The 6193-nt window shown below is 40.2% G+C and overlaps 1 pseudogene across 1 annotated transcript; it reads right to left on the bottom strand.

Moving 5' to 3' along the window:
• Nucleotides 1–2127: 2127 nt before the first annotated feature.
• LOC306642376 (oxysterol-binding protein-related protein 9-like) lies at nucleotides 2128–4185 on the bottom strand (annotated as a pseudogene). The gene has a single exon. The product of its transcript is annotated as an oxysterol-binding protein-related protein 9-like (transcript).
• Between the last annotated feature and the right edge of the window lie 2008 nt (nucleotides 4186–6193).

Below are 6193 nucleotides of genomic sequence, written 5' to 3'. Positions count from 1 at the left end.
CTAGAGAGGGAATATTAACTGAAGATTCTCTTAGAGAGAGAATATATTGAAAGGCTGTCCCAAGAGACAGCACAGGACGTCCTATAACAAATATGTTTAAGTTAATTGTGTTACCTTTCCTTGTTTGGTTTCTGTTTGTTGTTGTTGCTGCTGTTGTTGTGACATTAGTTCTTTTCTGTCTGACTTCCAAAAAACCAAAATTTCAAAAACAGTTAAGAGAAGGGGAAAAGATATTAAAAACTGTAAAAAAAAAGGAACGATCAAGTCAAGCTTCTGAAAGAGAAAGTAGATGTTTAGACCTCTGTGCCTCCGCCAGAGCAGAATTAACTCCAGAGATGGGAATACAGCCAATACCAACTTCGGTTGTCGGCCCATTACCTAAAGGAACAGTGGGACTAGTTCTGGGGAAGAGTTCTTCTGCTTTAAAAGGATTAAATATTGTCCCTGAAGTTATAGACCCTGATTTTACAGGAGAAATAAAAATCCTTGCTTCTTCACCAAGAGGTATAGCAATAATAGCTCAGGGTGATTGCATAGCACAATTGTTGGTCTTACCCAGTTGCTATGATCAATATCCATCAAAAAGTATTATTAGGGGAAATAAAGGGTTAGGTTCTACTGGCCAAAATATGGTCATGTTAACATGGGGTTTAAAAGATAGGCCTATGATAAAGTTAGTGATAGAAGGCAAAAGTTTTGAGGGCTTAGATACTGGGGCTGACAAAAGTATTATCAAAATTACAGAATGGCCAAAAGCCTGGCCACTTCAACAGGCAGATCAGACTTTAAGGGGATTGGGTATGGCTTCCAAACCTAACAAAAGTGCAGCCATATTAAAATGGAAGGTGGCTGACCAGGAGTTATGTTCTGATACTGCCCGATGTAATGCAGTTGCGGGCATCCTCAGTGGAATCTAAACATGCTGACAGGCCAAGGACCATATGAAGGGCAAGGTAATCAGATTAATTTCCACCCCGGTGTGTATCAACAAATTAACCCTCAACTTTTAATCTATCCTTATATGAATGATATTTTGCTAGCTCATAAGGAAAAACCTGTCTTAGAGCAATGTTATAATTCCTTACTAAAGTCACTTGAAAGATGGGGCTTACATATTGCCATTAATAAAGTACAAATGACAGACACCAAAAACTTCCTGGGATCTATCATAAATCAAACTATGGTTAAACCCGCAAAAATTACCATTCAGGTGGATGAGCTTAGAACTTTAAATGATTTTCAAAACCTTTTGGGTGATATTAATTGGATTAGACCTTACCTTCATTTACCCACCTCAAGTTTGGGCCCCCTGTTTGATATTCTTAAAGGTGATTCTGACCCTCTTTCTAAGCAAGTGCTTACCCCTAAGGCTCGAACAGCTCTCAAGCTTGTTGAAACAGCTATGGAAAAGGCTCATCTTGATCATATTGACCTAACTAAGCCTTTATCATTCATTGTCTTGGCCACAAATAAGTTACCCACAGGAGTGTTTTGGCAAAAGGGTCCTATTCTATGGGTACACATGAATTATGCCCCTAACAAGGTCTTAGCCTTGTTTACTGAATCTGTGGCAGAATTAATTCTTTTTTTTTTTTAAAGGTTGGAAAAATTACTTTATGAAGCCTTAAGAAGCACGGAGTATAATTCAACTGTAATCCAGGTTTAGATACAATTTAATAATAGTTCATTTCCAAAATAAAAGTTATCATAGGTGAAACCATGATTTTAATACATGATTTTTGATTAAAACCATGATTTTAATACATTGCACTAATTTTCTAAAACAACTCTGAGGTACCAATATTTACAACAGATGGAATATTTATGAAAAATCTGCCATCAAGTATATTTTTATGTGTATATATTTGTATATATAGAACCCAAGAGATTATATGAACCAGGAAGTAAGTAAGTAGGAGTTTGCATGTCATGTCTCAACAGCAGAACAAGAGTGCAGAGTGTGAAACTTTTCAAAGCATGGGGTCTGGAAAAGGAGCAGACATCTTGTTTCAAAACCTAACATTTTCTCAGGACTGAAGTCAAAATCTTAACTGCCATAGAGAAAGGGAAGCTTTTCCGGCTTTAATTGTTCATCAGAAAGTCCAGTATCCCTGAGATATGACCACTGCAATAAGGAGGGAGTGATAGGTTCTCCCAAAGGAAGATTGTTGCTTATTTAGGACAACTTGCCCTGGTCATCAGGTGTAAACTTTTGTGTTTCCCAACCTAATGCTTCACAGCACAAAGACGTTTCAATAATGGTTCATCATAAACCCAGCATTCTCCATCTTCATGGAATAACCTTGTCTCCCACTGAATTTCCTTCTCTTTCCTTTCTCGGGCTTCTGCTCTTTGTCTTTCTTCAAGTCTGTGCTTTGCTTCAGTTGCTGCATCAATGTCTCTGATTTTTAAATTGAAAGTGACATCTTTCCAAAGGCAGTGAGACTCATACTCATTTTGATCTTCCAACTTCCTCACTTTCTTCTTGATTATAGGCAACTTCTTGGTATCTACAAAGACCGTATTTTCCCCTGTTGCATATTTTGCATACATTACACCATTTCCTTCAATCGAGCAAAAAGACTTCTTATCATTCGGAGAAAAAATCTCAGCAGTGATTCTGTGTTTCTTACCTCCATAGAAAGGTTTAGTGTGGAAGACAATATTTGTACTATAACCCATTTTGGAGCAATTAATATTGCATTCTCCTCCTAGTTCCACCCAGGGCACTGTGAGGATAGACCTTCCATAACCATTAGGGAACGTGAGAATGTAATGCTCATCATAGTCTAGACACGAGACACAGCCTTGTCCTATGTTGTGCACCCCAATTGACATCCCAAGGAATTTTGATTTAGTCCAGATATGAGCATTGAATTGGATTTTCTTGTTAAAACATTCAGCATAAAAGGCTGAAATGGGTGGATGATGGGAAACCTGCTCAGCCACAAATGTTACACTGTTTTTGGAAACCCAGGGAACTGGTCCTTCTGAAACTAGCTCTGTGTTCTCTTCAGTGTCATTTGGTAATGTCCAGTGACACTGAAAGATTTCACCCAAAATGGGGTTGTATGGCTTTTTGGCAACTGATCTTTCCTTCCTGCATGAAACGCCGAGAGGTACCATTTCACAACCTAAACCATTCGATCCCTGGGATCTTTCTGGTCACTAATGCTCACAAACAGGTCCGGATGTGCAAAAAAGTCTGCATACATTCCTAAAAGAGATCTTCTTTCAAGAATAAATGTTGGAAGAACTACCTTAGTAAGATCCATTCCAAGCCTAACCTGTGACAAGAGGTGCATGATAACACTCTTGTGCTCCTCCACTGACCCTGCCTCCCCATCATCGTCTCTGTCGTCATGTGAATCAAAAAGGTCAGCATCACTTGTCCCATTGGACATGGAAGAATTCAGTGATTCTGTGGTGTCTGGGCACTTTAGGCTATTTCCCAAACTGCTGTGTGTCAAGACTGAGGCATATCCAGAAGAATCTATTAAGTGCTTTGGGGATGAGCCACTCTGATGGAATTCATCAGCATCATAGAATTCATCTTCACTGCTAGAGTAAGAGAACTCTGGGACTGTATTTGGAGACAAGTTGACATGACTTGGAGAAGTTAGACTGCTACTAGGTGGTGAATGCCCACTGCCTGTACTATTTGGTGTTGGAGTCTGATGATGTCCCAAGGTAGCTAATACAGGTCCAACAGGTAGGGAAGACGGACGCTGCTCTGACTTACACAACTGAGCTGGTTCTGGAGGTAAGACAGTCTGGGAAGGCATTGTGCTGATTACAGGTTCCAAGGGACTAGGTTGATATATTGCATCTACAGGATTAATAGTACTTTTAGCAATCTGCAGCAACACAATGCAGTGTTTAATTGATTCTACCATGCTATTTGTTGTCTCTTTGAGAGTCTCGATTTTCTTTCTCTGTTCATCATCTTTACAGTTTTGAAGCTTGTCATCAAAAAGCTTTAGTTGTTCTATCAAGATTTATAGGTAAGCATCTGCCTCTGTCAGTTTCTTGTCAAAGTCCTGGACACTAGGAACAAATCCTGAATCCAAACCTCCGCAAGCGGCCAGCAAGAAAGCCATTTGCTGAGGCCCCCGCCCTTGGTGCCTCCTGGGGCGGGAGCGGGGGCTGCTCCTGCGCACCAGTCTTCTACCCCCTCAACCAGATCCCCGGTGCAGAATTAATTCTTAAGGCATTAAAAGTATCCCTTTCCACCTTTGGATCACATCCCTCAACTACTGATCAGATACAATATCTTATTAATAATTCAAATTCATGGGCTGTAGTCTTTACTAGTACTTCTGCTGTGCTTGACAATCATTTGCCATCTGATCCTCTTCTCCAATTTTGGAGTCAACATCCTATAATTTTTCCTAAAGTCACCCAAAAAGAACCTATTACAGGAGCTACCCTTATATTTACTGAGGGATCAAAAAATGGTACGGATGCTATTACTACAGATAATGTTACAGAAACATTGTTGTTTAATACTCTCTCTGCACAACAAACACAACTATTAGTAGCTATAGAAGTATTCAAAACCCACCATGAGCCTTTTAACCTATTCTCTGATAACAAATACGTTGTTAATGCTGTTCAAAATTTAGAATTAACTGGTATGATTTCCCTCACCTCCACTATTACTAAATATTTGCAAAGTTTACAAAAACTTATTTGGGACAGAAAAATCCTTTTTTTATTGGGCATGTTCGGGCTCATACTGGCCTTCCAGGTCCTTTAAGTTTACACAATGGCCACCAGAGACCCACACATCTTTAATACGCTTGAAAATGCAAAAATACTTCATTTCAGATTTCACGTAAATGCTTCCACTCTACGCACATGCTATAAAATTACTAAGGCAACAGCTCGGGACACAGTCAAGTCTTGTGCTAAATGTGTTACACTTATTCCTAACCCCTCATTAGAAGTAAATCCAAAAGGGCTTCAGCCCAATCATATTTGGCAAATGGATGTAACTCATTATTCAGAATTTGGAAAACTACAATTCATTCATGTGTCTATTGATACCTTTTCAGGATTTATTATGGCCTCTGCTCTTACTGGAGAAAAAACCAAAGATGTAATAACACACTGTTTACACTCTTTCTCCATCCTAGGAGTTCCCAAACAAATTAAAACAGATAATGGTCCTGGATATACGTCCCAGGCCTTTAAACAATTTTGTTCCACCTTTGATATTCAACATGTCACAGGAGTTCCCTATAATCCTACTGGACAAAGCATTGTTGAGCGTGCCCATTTAACAGTTCAAAACATGCTTTATAAACAAAAAGGGGGAATAGGGGTATCATACAGATCCCCAAAAGACAAATTGTTGTCTTGTTCATTTTAAATTTTTTAAATCTTGATTCTGAGGGCTGATCGGCTGCTGACCATCATTCAGAGCCTAATAAAAAGCATCTACCTCAAGTGCTCTGGAAGGACATTCTATCAGGACAATGGAAAGGCCCAGATCCGGTATTAATCTGGACCCGAGGGTCTGTTAGTGTTTTCCCACAGGATGCACGATCGCCAATTGTGAAGATGTGGCCCTATCCTGTACCCCTTACCAACTCCTCTATTCTATATCCTCCTATTTTTACAACATTTGGCCACATTTCTACAGTCCACTGTTCTATGGGGAAAAGAATGGTTTGGGTTTTTGTCCAGGGGAGGTCTCTTGTGTGTTGTATCTGTCCTGTGCATATACAAATGCATATACATCCGCGCAGAGAAACAGCCATTATTCACCAAGTTCTCGTCGCAACTGATGCTGGCCCATCCCCCCAAGTCTGCTTAAATATGCTGGACAGGTAGCCAATGATGGGTAAGATTCATGGGGAGCTCATACCAACCTAAGACAGGAAATGAGGGCTAGAGCCTCATTGTCCAATGACGGGTAAGGATGTTGCTCTGCCGTGGACAACCAAAGACAGGCACTGTCCTTTTATAAACAGAAAGGGGGAGTTGTGGCAGGCAAAACCCAGGGCCCAGGGTTACGCCACGTGCATCTAAAGATGGCGACTGGCAGAGAGCAAACAGCGTCCTAATTATGCCTGGAGAACGGCAGGACACGTTTACAATTGGCTGTATGATAATCAGTTCAGCTGCCTAGCGCGTGGACAGATATACTTTACATGTATGCTCGAGCAAGTGATCGCTTGACCTTTAA

The sequence above is a fragment of the Sciurus vulgaris genome (assembly GCF_902686455.1).
Source record: "Sciurus vulgaris genome assembly, chromosome: 12".
NCBI lineage: Eukaryota > Metazoa > Chordata > Mammalia > Rodentia > Sciuridae > Sciurus > Sciurus vulgaris.
The sequence above is the reverse complement of the archived record's forward strand: the minus strand, read 5'-3'. Positions and strand labels throughout refer to the sequence as shown.